Source organism: Oncorhynchus kisutch, linkage group LG26 (genome assembly GCF_002021735.2).
Source record: "Oncorhynchus kisutch isolate 150728-3 linkage group LG26, Okis_V2, whole genome shotgun sequence".
NCBI classification, from domain to species: Eukaryota; Metazoa; Chordata; class Actinopteri; order Salmoniformes; family Salmonidae; genus Oncorhynchus; species Oncorhynchus kisutch.
The window spans coordinates 6,134,842-6,149,976 of record NC_034199.2 but is presented as its reverse complement, the minus strand read 5'-3'; positions in this window follow the sequence as shown (position 1 = coordinate 6,149,976).

Genomic DNA, 15,135 nt, shown 5'->3' with positions numbered 1-15,135 from the left:
TTAAACCAAGATAGAAACAATTATAAATTCCTTTTTTCCCTACATAACATGGGTACAACAGACCCCCTTATTGTATGGGACACTTTTAAATGTGCCTTTAGAGGCCATGCAATTCAATACTCATCTTTAAAACATTAACAGTTTAGCTCAAAATAGTTCATCTTAAAAAGCAACTCGAAGAACTAACAGTACAGTTAGATAGCACTAAAAAGGCACAGAATAAGTTAGAGGGAAATCTAAATTAGTAGAGGAACTTATTCAAGAAAGATCAATAACATAATCAAAAATAATACAATAACAATTATGCTAACTTGATGAAATATGGGTGAAAATGTACCAAATAATTTGTTAATCTTCAACAAAGAAATGCTACCAAAAATAATTTACAGAAAGGAGTAATCCATGATTCACTAAACTATATTTTGGAAGAGGAAGCAAAGTACTTTAAGCATATGTTTCATTTCAGTATCCTCCATCTCCACTAACTGAAGTTAATTGTAAGGATTTTTAAAATAATAATAGTGAAGAATTAACAGTTATACAGAAAGACTCATGTGAATGCCTAATTAAAAGAGGAACTTCTAGATACAGTGCCACTGGTGCGGCCCGCTAATAAGGACTGTGCCTCCCCCTCTCCTTCTTCGTGGCCAACGTGCGCAAGACATTTAAACGGGTTAACCCTCGCAAGGCTGCTGGCCAAGATGGCATCCCTAGCCACGTCCTCATAGCATGCGCAGATCAGCTGGCTGGCGTTTATGGACATATTCAATCGCTCCCTATCCCAGTCTGCTGTCCCCACATGCTTCAAGATGACCACCAATGTTCCTGAACCGAAGAAGGCAAAGAACTTAACTAAATGACTACCGCCCCGTAGCACTCACTTCTGTCATCATAAAGTGCTTTAAGAGACTAGACAAGGATCATAACACCTCCACCTTACCTGTCACCCTAGACCCACTTCATTGGCATACCGCCCCAACAGGTCCACAGACTATCACAGACGATGCAATCACACTGCAAACTGCCCTATCCCATCTGGACAAGAGGAATACCTATGTAAACATTCTGTTCATTGACTACAGCTCAGCATTCAACATAGTACCCTCCAATTTCATCATTAAGCTGGAGGCCCTGGGTCACAACCTGGCCTGTGCAACTAGGTCCTGGACTTTGACGGGCCACCCCCCAGGTGGTGAAGGTAGGAAACAACATCTCCACTTCGCTGACCCTCAACACTGGGGCCCCACAAGGGTGCGTGCTCAGCCCCCTCCTGTATTCCCTGTTTACCCATGACTGCATGGTCATGCAGACCTCCAACTCAATCATTAAGTTTGCAGACAACACAACAGCAGTGGGATTGATTACCAACAACGAGACAGCCTACAGGGAGGAGTTGAGGGCACTCGGAGTGTGGTGTCAGGAAAACACTCACTCAACATCAACAAAACAAAGGAGATGATCGTGGAAACAGCAGAGGGAGCACCCCTTATCCACATCGAAGGGACAGTAGTGGAGAAGGTGGAACGTTTAAGTTCCTCGGTGGACACAGACAAACTGAAATGGTCTACCCATACAGATAGTGTGGTGAAGAAGGCACAACAGCGCCTTTTCAACCTTAGGAGGCTGAAGAAATGTGGCTTGTCACCAAATAACCTGACAAACGTTTACAGATGCAAAATTGAAAGCATCCTGTTGGGCTGTATGGCAACCGCACGGCTCTCCAGAGGTTGGTGCGGTCTGCACAACGCATCATCGGGGGTAAACTACCTGACCTCCACGACACCCGATGTCACAGGAAGGCCAAAAAGATCATCAAGAACAACAACCACCCAAGCCACTGCCTATTCACCACACTACCATCCAGAAGGCGAGGTCAGTACAGGTGCATCAAAGCTGGGACCGAGAAACTTACTGTTTTTAGCTCAAGGCCATCAGACAGCTAAACAGCAATCACCAACTCAGAGGCTGCTGCCTACACAGAGACTCATATCACTGGCCACTTTAATAAATGCCATTTTAATAATGTTAACATCTTACATTACTCAACTCATATGTATATACTGTACCTTATACCATCTATTGCGCCTTGCCTATGCAGCTGGGCCATCGCTCATCCATATATTCATATGTACATACTCTTATTCCATCCCTTTAGATTTGTGTGTATTAGGTAGTTGTTGGGTACTTGTTAGATATTAATGCACTGTCAAAACTTTAAGCAAACATATCACTACTCTCGCATTAACATGTTCTAGCCATGTGTATGTGACCAATAAAATTTGATTTGACTAACTTGCATGGACTCATTCCATGTTCCATAAGTGGTAAACATTATTTTTCAATGACTACTTCATCTCTGTACCCCACACATACAATTATCTTTAAGGTCCCTCAATCGAGTAGGGAATTTCAAGCACAGATTCAACCTCAAAGTCATGGGAGGTTTTTCAAGGCCTCGCAAAGAAGAGCACTGTTCGGTAGATGTGTAAAAAAATTAAAAAGCAGATGCTGAATAACCCTTTGAGCATGTTGCAGTTATTAATTAGGCTTTGGATGGTATATCAATTACATCCAGTTACTACAAAGATACAGGCAGCCTATCTAACTCAGTTTCAGGAAAAGGAAGGAAACTGCTCCGAGTTTTCCCCATGAGGAGACTGGTGATTTTAAGACAGAGTTTAATTGTTGTGATATGAGAACTGAGGAAACATTGTAGTTAATTCACAATACTAACCTAAATGACAAGGAAACCTGTAAAGAATTAATATTCCAAAACATGCATCCAGTTCACAACAAGGCACTTAAAGAGCCACTGTCTTTGAAAGGGGTATATGTGGCATCGATATGAGTCAGAAACAGTTATTATAGTGTCAAAATTAACTACAAAGTGTAAATAGGATAACTTGGATCATAAAGTCAGTCTAGTCTAAAACGGAGTTTGGAACATCTGTGTGTCACAACAGGTAAATTAAGTTTGGGTTTTGATTTGAAGATGTACATTTGCCCACCAACATGTGGTGAACAGCTGCGGTGATCGCTCTTTATCCAATAGCATAGACAGTGAGTCAGACATGCCCAGTAGCCCAACTTTGTTTACATAAGACAAAATGTTGTGCATTTTTTTACTTGAGAAATACTGAACCAAACACCTTAGTTAGATGTAAATTTGCACAACCAAAATATCCTCGGCAAAAATGTATTACAGATTTCTCAAGTCATCTTAGATTAATTCTGGGGATTTTGAGGAAGTGTGAAATAGGCTTATGGTGTCTCATGGGGGACAAACATATTTTAACCAAATGTTGAACTGGCCAGGAAACAGACCTCCAGGACTGAAATCTTGTTTTTGTAATTAGCAAGAGAAAAACACACATGCCAAACAGCGTGTTCAGTGCTAATACTGCAAAAAAATTTGGCAAAGACATTTACTTTTTGTCCTGAATACAAAGCAATATGTTTGGGGCAAATCCAACACAAGTCATTACTGAATACCACTCTTCATATTTTCAAGCATGGTGGTGTCTGCATCATGTTATGAGTGATTGTCATCGGCAAGGACAAGGATGTTGTTTTTGATTTTGTTTTTAAACAGAATAAAGCTATAAGTACGGGCAAAATCCTAGAACCTGGTTTATTCTGCTTTCCAACAGAACCTGAGAGACAAATTCACCTTTCAGTAGGACAATAACCTAAAACACAAGGCCAAATTTACACTGGAGTTGCTTACCAAGAAGACAGTGAATGTTCCTGAGTGGCCTAGTTAGAGTTGACAAAAAAAATGGCTGTCTATCAATGATCAACAATCAACTTGACAGTGCTTAAAGAATGTTTTAAAGAATAATGGGCAAATGTTGTACAATCCAGGTGCGCAAAGCTAATAGAGACTTCCCCAAAAAAGGCATACAGCTGTAATCACTGCCAAAGGTGCTTCTGCAAAGTATTGACTTAAGGTGTGAATACTTATGTAAATGAGATTTCTGTAATTCACTTTCAATACATTTAAAAACATGTTTTCACTCTTTATGGGGGTATTGTGCGTAAATGGGTGAGCAAAAATATCTGTTTAATCCATTTTGAATTCAGGCTGTAACAACAAAATGTGGAATAAGTCAAGGGGTATGAATACTTTCTGAAGGCACTGTAAATGCATATAAATATGTCACAGATATTCATATTGTAACAACATTTGGTACACATGTTACAAACTGTATTGACTCAACATACAGTATATAAGCACATTCATATCAACCACATTGTGGAGATATAACAGGCACATGTTTTGTTACTATCAGTATACTCTTGTTTGAATTGTCACTAATTGGCGGGAGAGGGAGCTGCATCATGTGGTAGACAACATGTTTACTGTTGCCTTGTTAAGGATAGCAAGCCATTGCAAATTGAATGAACGACCAGACCATTTGGCTATCAACTTCAGAATCTCAAAACTAACAAGCTGGTTTTTGGTTAGTTTAGGTCTCTTTTTGAGAAAGGGTTTCTCTGGTTATCTTCGGAGTCTGAAACTATGTGAAAGTGACCATGTGACTCGCAAGGGAAATATATTGGCTGGCTGGGAATCACAGAATTTATTTCGGACAGACAAAATAAACCAGCTGACAGCTAGGGGAATGAAGGCCTGATTATTCCCATATACACCCACACCTGAGGCTCCCACAGAGACACACACACACAGTGGAATGTGGTGACTTGTTTGTACCTGCAATGATCCAATTAAGCTCTCCTTGGCCACACACAGAGACACTTCTGAGATACTGAAGATACACTATGTTACGGATACAGGTATCCTGTGTGTGTGTGTGTGTGTGTGTGTGTGTATCCTGTATTCTTTTCTCTCCTTCTCCCCTCACAGGTGAAAATCACTCCCCAGTCAGTCACCAATCAATCATCAAATCAGAAGACACACCTCCTGTTTCCTACCCAATCACAGTTCCTTTCCCTTGGTTTAAAAACCCTGTCAGTTGTTTGCTCTAGAGCTCAATCTCTATTCAAATCTCTGTTTCACTCTTTCACTCTTTATGTATTGACCTCTTTTGTTTGAGCACCTCCATATCACTTTGTCCTCACCTGTGAGTATTGTTTTTGGTTATGGTGTTTGTGTTTGTTTGCTGGTGGGAAAAGGGGGAACCAAGACAAGTCGCCCATGGGCATACACTACCTGTAGGTAAACTTTGTTAAATACACTAGTTAGAATTGGGCGGACCACCCACTGTATTTTTTTTGTTTAGTTAGCTGTTGTTGAAATAGGCTAGTCTAGCTTAGGGGTGTTTTTGAATACTTATTATTTCTTTCCTTGCCCCTTTTCCTGCTCCCCACCATTACCGTGTGTTTTCCAATAAACCCTGAGTTTGATGGTAGATTTCAGTTGTCGTGGTTATTTCGTTCACACTTTTACTTTGTCACTATTATAAATTGCATGAGTTATGTTACGGGTCTCATTGCCATCCCCCCTAGACTGTCGGGCCAAAAGGGATTCGTAACACACTACATGGCCAAAAGTATAGTATGTGGATATCTGCTTGTCGAAAATCATATTCCAAAATCATGGGCATTAAAATGGAGTTGGTCACCCCTTTGCTGCAGCCTCCAGTCTTCTGGGAAGGCTTTCCACTAGATGTTGGAACATTGTTATGGGGACTTGATTCCATTTCCCGAATTGTTAGAAGCACAAAGTTCGAAGCACAGAATCGTGCTTATGCTCTAGCATTAAGATTTCCCTTTAATGGAACGAAGGGCCGAGCCCGAAACATGAAAAACAGCCGAGACCAGTATTGCTCCTACATCAAACTTTACAGTTGGAACTATACATTCGGTTAGGTAGCGTTCTCCTGGCAACCGCCAAACCCAGATTTGTCCTTTGGACAGACAGATTGTAAAGTGTGATTCATCACTCCAGAGAATGCGTTTCCACTGCTCCAGAGTCCAATGGCGGCGAGCTTTACGCCACTCCAGCCGACGCTTGGCATTGCGCATGGTGTTCTTAGGCTAGTGTGATGTTGTTCAGCCATGGAAACCCATTTCATGAAGCTCCCGACAAACAGGTTATTGTGCTGACATTGCTTCCAGAGGCAGTTTGGAACTCGCTCGGTAGTGAGTGTTGCAAACGAGGACCGACAAGTTTTACGCACTATGCTCCTCAGTACTCGGCGATCCCGTCCTGCGAGCTTGTGTGGCCTACCACTTTGCGGCTGAGCCGTTGTTGCTCCTAGACGTTTCAACTTCACAATAACAGCACTTACAGTTGACCCGGGGCAGCTGTAGCAGGGCAGAAATTTTACAAACTGACTTGTTGGAAAGGTGGCATCCTATGACGGTGACATGTTGAAGGTCACTGATCTCTTCAGTATGGGCCATTCTACTGCCAATGTTCTTCTATAGATATTGCATGGCTGTGTGCTCAATTTTATACACCGGTCAGCAATGGGTGTAGCTGAAATAGCCGAATCCTGCCGCCAACAATTTAATGTTTTCTTTGCCGACGTTTACTGACACCGGCCATATTCAACGGGAGTTGAGCGTTCGTAAATCCATCAGTTATTCTGCTCTGAAATCAGAGTAGATGGCCAGATCGACTGTATTAACACACACAAAATAGTTACTTGCATAGTGGAGTCTTTGTTAAGACATGTAGCTACGTAAACAATTAACCATAATCCCAACTCTTGATATTACTACCCTGCATGAATCTGCAGGTAGCTAACCAACCAGGTTCAATGTTAGCTAGTTAACATTAGCTATAACTACGCAAGCAAATGGCTCTGAGATAAGAATAAGATTGTACACGTAACGTTAGCTAGCTAACAGTAGACTAACTTGAAATAAATGATTTTGTAAAAACTATAAACGTGTAATATCTGGAAATGTCGCTAGCTATCTCACCTGTATACTTTTTTTATTTAACCTTTAACTAGGCAAGTCAGTTAAGAACAAATTCTCATTTACAATGACTGCTAACCCCGGCCAAACCCTAACCAGGGCGACGCTGGGCCAATTGTGTGCCGCACTATGGACTACCAATCAAGCTTCTCCATGTCATGGATGCCCTTAGTTTAGTGTAATCCGGAGATAGGTGTTTTCTCCATATCCTTAGCTATCATACTCTAATTCAACTGATTTCAAAACTCTGTCCTCCAGAAAGTGGAGAGCAACACGGATGCAGCTCTACTAAGCAATATATATATTTTTAAAGCAGCGTTGGACAGGATTACCTACACATACTAACCAGCTCAAATAGACAGAAGCTTACTATATGGCAGACCAACCCGAACTCTGTATGTCATTATCTCAGCCAATCATGGCTAGCGTATTTACTCATGCCATAATAGTTTAAGGCACATGAAAGTTCACGTTCCAGAATGCATTTCTGCCAAAAAACACATTTAGATTATTTTCTTAAAGATTACGTTTCAATGCCTCTTGTGTGAAGTAGTGACTCGCGACGTACGCCTAGTTTCCTGACACGGGTCACACATTTGAAGGGGTGTCCACATACCTCAGTGTAGATTCTGAATATATTCTACAACGTATCTCAGACACAGCCAGTGGTTGGTCTACTTCCGTCACAGACAGACACTAAATGTCCCATTTCCAGCAGCAGTGCTTTCATCTCCTTCCGATGGGTAGAATAGATTTGTTGTCCCTACAGATGAATGATGAAAGTGTTTGTTTTCCTTGTACACCGACATGAAAAGGTGTGGAAAAATAAAACATTTGATTTCCCTCTTTCCATGTTTATTATATAATCCCATTCAAATTGGTGAAGAGATTTTGAAAATATTTTTAAAGTTTATTTCAAGGACCCTTATGAAGGATCTTAATCATGAATATCATTACTCATCTTCATCTCTTGTATCAATGGGGAAATCAAATCAGCTCATGTAAGAATGTATCAGTTTGCATTTGACGAAACATTGTAGTGGGAATAAAAGAGAATCAACAAACTCCATCCATGAATTCAAATTTGTTTCAGTAATTTGATAACAATCTCAATTACTGCTATTAGCATTTGCTATTTCTAATTTATGGGTCCCACCAAATCCCATTCTTACTTTGACAACTCACACCCATTTTGGATAGCAACAGATGACATTAAACATACGATAACATGACACATAAAACAATAAAATATGGAAGAAAGAGCACCTATGGTAACACCTCCATGACTTCATCTGCTAACTCTTTTACTATAACTCTTTTGTTATACTGTATATGCTTAAGAATTAATGGTTATACAGTTTAGCCAAATACATTTAAACTCAGTTTCACAATTCCTGACATGTAATCCTAGTAAAAATCCCATGTCTTAAATCAGTTAGGATTTCCACTTCATTTTAAGAATGTGAACTGTCAGGATAATAGTAGAGAATTATTTATTTCAGCATTTATTTATTTCATCACATTCCCAGTGGGTCTGAAGTTTACATACACACACTCAATTAGTATTTGGTAGCATTGCCTTTAAATTGTTTCACTTGGGTCGAACATTTCGGGTAGCCTTCCCAAAATAAGTTGGGTGAATTTTGGCCCATTCCTCCTGACCGAGCTGTTGTAACTGAGTCAGGTTTGTAGGCCTCATTGCTCGCACACGCTTTTTCAGTTCTGCCCACAAATTTTCTATGGGATTGAGGTCAGGGCTTTGTGATGGCCACTCAAACACCTTGACTTTGTTGTCCTTAAGCCATTTTCCCACAACTTTGGAAGTATGCTTGGGGTCACTGTCCATTTGGAAGACCCAATTGCGACTAAGCTTTAACTTCCTGACTGATGTCTTGAGCTGATGCTTCAATATATCCACAATTTTCCCCCTCATGATGCCATCTATTTTGTGACGTGCACCAGTCCCTCATGCAGCAAAGCAACCCCACAACAGCTGCCACCCCAGTGCTTCACTTTTCCTCAACATAACGATGATCATTATGGCCAAACAGTTCTATTTTTGTTTCCTCACACATTTCTCCAAAAAGTACAATCTTTGCTCTCATGTGCAGTTGCAATACTTAGCCTGGCTTATTTATGGCTGATATGAAGCAGTGGCTTCAGCCTAAAAGTCCGCTCAGCAAGGACATATCGATATCGGACTCGTTTTACTGTGGACGTAGATACTTTTGTACCCATTTCCTCCAGCATCTTCACAAAGGTCCTTTGCGGTTGTTCTGGGATTGATTTGCAATTTTTGCAGCAAAGTACGTTCATCTCTAGGAGACACAACGTGTCTTCCTGAGTGGTATGACGGCTGCGAGGTCCCATGGTGTTTATACTTGCATACTATTGTTTGTACAGATGAATGCGGTACCTTCAGGCATTTGGAAATTGTTCTCAAGGATGAACCAGACTTGTGGAGGTCTACAAAAAAAATTCTGAGGTCTTGGCTAATTTCTTTTGATTTTTCCCATGATGTCAAGCAAAGAGGCACTGAGTTTGAAGGTAGGCCTTGAAATACATCCACAGGTACACCTCAAATTGACTCGAATGATGTCAATTAGCCTATCAGAAGCTTCTAAAGCCATGACATCATTTTCTGGAAGCTGTTTAAAAGGCACAGTCAACTTAGTGTATGTAAACTTCTGACCCACTGGAATTGTGATACAGTGAATTATAAGTGAAATAATCTGTCTGTAAACAATTGTTGGAAAAATTACTTGTGTCATGCACAAAGTAGATGTGTTACCCGACTTGCCAAAACTATAGTTTGTTAACAAGAAATTTGTGGAGTGATTGAAAAACGAGTTAATGACTAACCTAATGCAAACTTCTGACTTCAACAGTATATTATATAATTTTACTGCACAACCCATTGTTTTCTTCTAGATAGTCACAGATTACATTTTCATCTCAAAACATTACACAATATTTCTCACATGAATCGATTGTCTGCTCTCGATCAATATGATAAAACATTTCTTGCTGTGCGTTGTGTTGCCAACCTATTTTGCTACCTGACAACTTTACGTTTTTTACTTTTTAATTACCGTTTATATTTTGTTTTTTTCCCTCAACTTTTTCACCCCAGACGCTTTATCTGGACATGGTTCGTCAGGACCTCCAACAGCCGAAGCTAAGTAGTAACATTAACATGATGCCTTCTAATTGCAGTCGCTGTACTCATAATATACAGGAGAACGATCGCCTTACGGCGAGGATAGCTGTGCTACAAGCCCAGCTTCAGACGCAATCGTTAGGCAAGGGTAATTTCAGTGTAGGAAAGGATGAAACAGCGTCTGTGCCACCAGTAAGTACAGATAGTAACGTTAGTATAAATCCCCTCGCACGGTCCCCGCAGCCGGACAACTTTCTCACGGTTTATGGAAGGAAATGCTGTAGGAATGCTCAACCGGTGTTGCTCAGTCAGCCGACAGAAACTTTCAACCGGTTTTCCCCATTAAACAGCGAGTCGGAGTCAGAGGCCGAGCCTTCTCTTGTCTCTGCTCCTCCCGTTACAGGGTCTGAGACGCCGAAGCTTCCCACCATTAGCTCTGACAAATTGAAAACTCTAGTCATTGGCGACTCCATTACCCGCAGTATTAGACTTAAAACGAATCAACCAGCGATCATACACTGTTTACCAGGGGGCAGGGCTACCGACGTTAAGGCTAATCTGAAGATGGTGCTGGCTAAAGCTAAAACTGGCGAGTGTAGAGAGTATAGAGATATTGTTATCCACGTCGGCACCAACGATGTTAGGATGAAACAGTCAGATCACCATGCGCAACATAGCTTCAGCGTGTAAATCAGCTAGAAAGATGTCGGCATCGAGTAATTGTCTCTGGCCCCCTCCAAGTTAGGGGGAGTGATGAGCTCTACAGCAGAGTCTCACAACTCATTCGCTGGTTGAAAACTATTTTCTGCCCCTCCCAAAAGATAGAATTTGTAGATAATTGGCCCTCTTTCTGGGACTCACCCACAAACAGGACCAAGCCTGACCTGCTGAGGAGTGACGGACTCCATCCTAGCTGGAGGGGTGCTCTCATCTTATCTACCAACATAGACAGGGCTCTAACTCCTCTAGCTCCACAATGAAATACGCTGCAGGCCAGGCAGCAGGCTGTTAGCCAGCCTGCCAGCATAGTGGAGTCTGCCACTAGCACAGTCAGTGTAGTCAGCTCAGCTATCCCCATTGAGACCGTGTCTGTGCCTCGACCTAGGTTGGGCAAAACTAAACATGGTGTTCGCCTTAGCAATCTCACTAGGATAAAGACCTCCTCCATTCCTGTCATTATTGAAAGATCATGATACCTCACATCTCAAAATAGGGCTACTTAATGTTAGATCCCTTACTTCAAAGGCAATTATAGTCAATGAACTAATCACTGATCATAATCTTGATGTGATTGGCCTGACTGAAACATGGCTTAAGCCTGATGAATTTACTGTGTTAAATAAGGCCTCACCTCCTGGCTACACTAGTGACCATATCCCCCGTGCATCCCGCAAAGGCGGAGGTGTTGCAAACATTTACGATAGCAAATTTCAATTTACAAAAAAAAGAAGTTTTTGTCTTTTGAGCTTCTAGTCATGAAATCTATGCAGCCTACTCAATCACTTTTTATAGCTACTGTTTACAGGCCTCCTGGGCCATATACAGCGTTCCTCATTGAGTTCCCTGAATTCCTATCGGACATTGTAGTCATAGCAGATAATATTCTAATCTTTGGTGACTTTAATATTCACATGGTGGAAAAGTCCACAGACCCACTCCAGAAGGCTTTCGAAGCCATCATCAACTCAGTGGGTTTTGTCCAACATGTCTCTGGACCCACTCACTGTCACAGTCATACTCTGGACCTAGTTTTGTCCCATGGAATAAATGTTGTGGATCTTAATGTTTTTCCTCATAATCCTGGACTATCGGACGACCATTTTATTACATTTGCAATTGCAACAAGTAATCTGCTCAGACCAACCAAGGAGCATCAAAAGTACTATAAATTCCCAGACAACACAAAGATTCCTTGATGCCCTTCCAGACTCCCTCTGCCTACCCAAGGATGTCAGAGGACAAAAATCAGTTAACCACCTAACTGAGGAACTCAATTTAACCTTGCGCAATACCCTAGATGCAGTTGCACCTCTAAAAACATTTCTCATAAGAAACTAGCTCCCTGGTACACAAAAAATACCCGAGCTCTGAAGCAAGCTTCCAGAAAATTGGAACAGAAATGGCACCACACCACACTGGAAGTCTTCCGACTAGCTTGGAAAGACAGTACCGTGCAGTATCGAAGAGCCCTCACTGCTGCTCAATCATCCTATTTTTCCAACTTAATTGAGGAAAATAAGAACAATCTGAAATTCCTTTTTGATACTGTCGCAAAGCTAACTAAAAAGCAGCATTCCCCAAGAGAGGATGGCTTTCACTTCAGCAGTGATAAATTCATGAACTTTGAGGAAAAGATCATGATTATTAGAAAGCAAATTACAGACTCCTCTTTAAATCTGCGTATTCCTTCAAAACGCAGTTGTCCTGAGTCTGCACAACTCTGCCAGGACCTAGGATCAAGAGAGACGCTCAAGTGGTTTAGTACTAAATCTCTTGACACAATGATGAAAATAATCATGGCCTCTAAACCTTCAAGCTGCATACTGGACCCTATTCCAACAAAACTACTGAAAGAGCTGCTTCCTGTGCTTGGCCCTCCTATGTTGAACATAATAAACTGCTCTCTATCCACCGGATGTGTACCAAACTCACTAAAAGTGGCAGTAATAAAGCGTCTCTTGAAAAAGCCAAACCTTGACCCAGAAAATATAAAAAATTGTCGGCCTAATATCGAGTCTTCCATTCCTCTCAAATTTTAGAAAAAGCTGTTGCGCAGCAACTCACTGCCTTCCTGAAGACAAACAATGTATACGAAATGCTTCAGTCTGGTTTTAGACCCCATCATAGCACTGAGACTGCACTTGTGAAGGTGGTAAATGACCTTTTAATGGCATCAGACCGAGGCTCTGCATCTGTCCTCGTGCTCCTAGACCTTAGTGCTGCTTTTGATACCATCGATCACCACATTCTTGGAGAGATTGGAAACCCAAATTGGTCTACATGGACAAGTTCTGGCCTGGTTCTTATCTGTCGGAAAGATATCAGTTTGTCTCTGAATGGTTTGTCCTCTGACAAATCAACTGTAAATTTCGGTATTCCTCAAGGTTCCGTTTTAGGACCACTATTGTTTTCACTATATATTTTACCTCTTGGGGATGTCAATCGAAAACATAATGTTAACTTTCACTGCTATGCGGATGACACACAGCTGTACATTTCAATGAAACATGGTGAAGCCCCATGGTTGGGTAATCTACATAGTACCTGGTTCACGGTTTGGTTGGCTGGCTAGCAAATACACAAGAGGTATGTGGCAGGGTCTACAGTCAATCACGGACTACAAAAATAAAACCAGGCCCGTCGCGGACCAGGATGTCTTGCTCCCAGACAGACTAAATAACATCTAACGGCTCGCTACTAAAACCTGCGGACTCTCCTTCACTGCAGCCGACGTGAGTAAAATATTTAAACGTGTTAACCCTTGCAAGGCTACAGGCCTATACAACATCCCCAGCCGCCTCAGAGCATGCGCAGACCAGCTGGCTGGTGTGTTTACAGACATATTCAATCAATCCTTATCCCAGTCTGCTGTTCCCACATGCTTCAAGAGGGCCACCATTGTTCCTGTTCCCAAGAAAGCTAAGGTAACTAGGCATTGTCAAGATGGCGTAGCAGTAAGTCGTCCTGTCGTGTCGTGTCCCTGTATATTTAGTTTATTTTTCGTTTTTTACATAGCTATCGCTTTAAAAACTTTTTGCTAAACCTAAGTTTCCAAATACTCTCCTGCTACCCGCCTCACCCAATGTAGCTATTTTTCCTAAAGTATTTATATTTACTTCGGAACCCCTCAACTGAAGCTAGCCAGCTAACCACCAGCTATGCTAGCGGTCTTCAGCTAACCGGTCATCAGCTAACCTGTAGTTCGGAAAGCTCTCGCCAGTTCGAACAACGCGACTCTAACCAGAGCATAACGGACCTATTTATTTTTCATCCCCGGATTCCCACCGCAAACGGAACATTTTTCAGCTGGATTTTTCAGCTGGATCTTCACAACTAGCTATCTAGCTAAACCGCAACCCCGGATGATTACCCCTGGCTAGCGTTTCCACCCACTTAGCTTGAAGCTAGCCCGGCCTGCGCTACCACCGTAGCATACTCCTGAGCTACAATACCCGGGCCCACGACCGGTCTATCGATGTCACCGCATGAAGAGGAATAAACAGACTCACCCCATCGCGACGTCCCCCAAAGGCTAACTCTCTAGCCCTCGCTATCTCCCTGCTTGCTAATTCGGCCTGCTAACTGCTAGCTTGTCCAGCTCCGGTCCGCTAACTGCTACCTTGTCTAGCCCGGGCCTACAAACTGTTAGCTTGTTAGCACAGGCCTGCTAACCGCCTGAATCGCCGCGTCCCAAACGCTCACCGGACCCATATTTACTTTCTCTCTCTTTTGACTTTTAATTTGTTTATACCTTCCGGAAACCTGCCTCACCCAATGTGATACGGAATCGCTATTATTTTTTTAAATTTTTAGAACACACTCAAGAACCTCCAGAAGCTAACCAGCTAACTAGCTACAAGCTATTTAGTCATTGTTCTTTTTTTTTTTTACCTGGATAACACTCGCCAGTCCAGCTTCCCTGCCCTATCCACCGCTGCCCCCTGGACACTGATCTCTTGGCTACATAGCTGATGCACGCTGGACTGTCCATTAATCACGGTACTCCATTCTGCTTGTTTGTTTTATCTGTTGGCCCCGTTGCCTAGTCTACGCCATTTTACCTGCTGTTGTTGTGCTAGCTGATTAGCTGTTGTCTCACCTACTGTTTTAGCTAGCTTTCCCAATTCAACACTTGTGATTACTGTATGCCTCGCTGTATGTCTCTCTCAAATGTCAATATGCCTTGTATACTGTTGTTCAGGTTAGTTATCATTGTTTTAGTTCACAATGGAGCCCCTAGTTCCACTCTTCATACCCCTGATAACTCCTTTGTCCCACCTCCCACACATGCGGTGACCTCACCCATTACTACCAGCATGTCCAGAGATACAACCTCTCTCATCATCACCCAGTGCCTGGGCTTA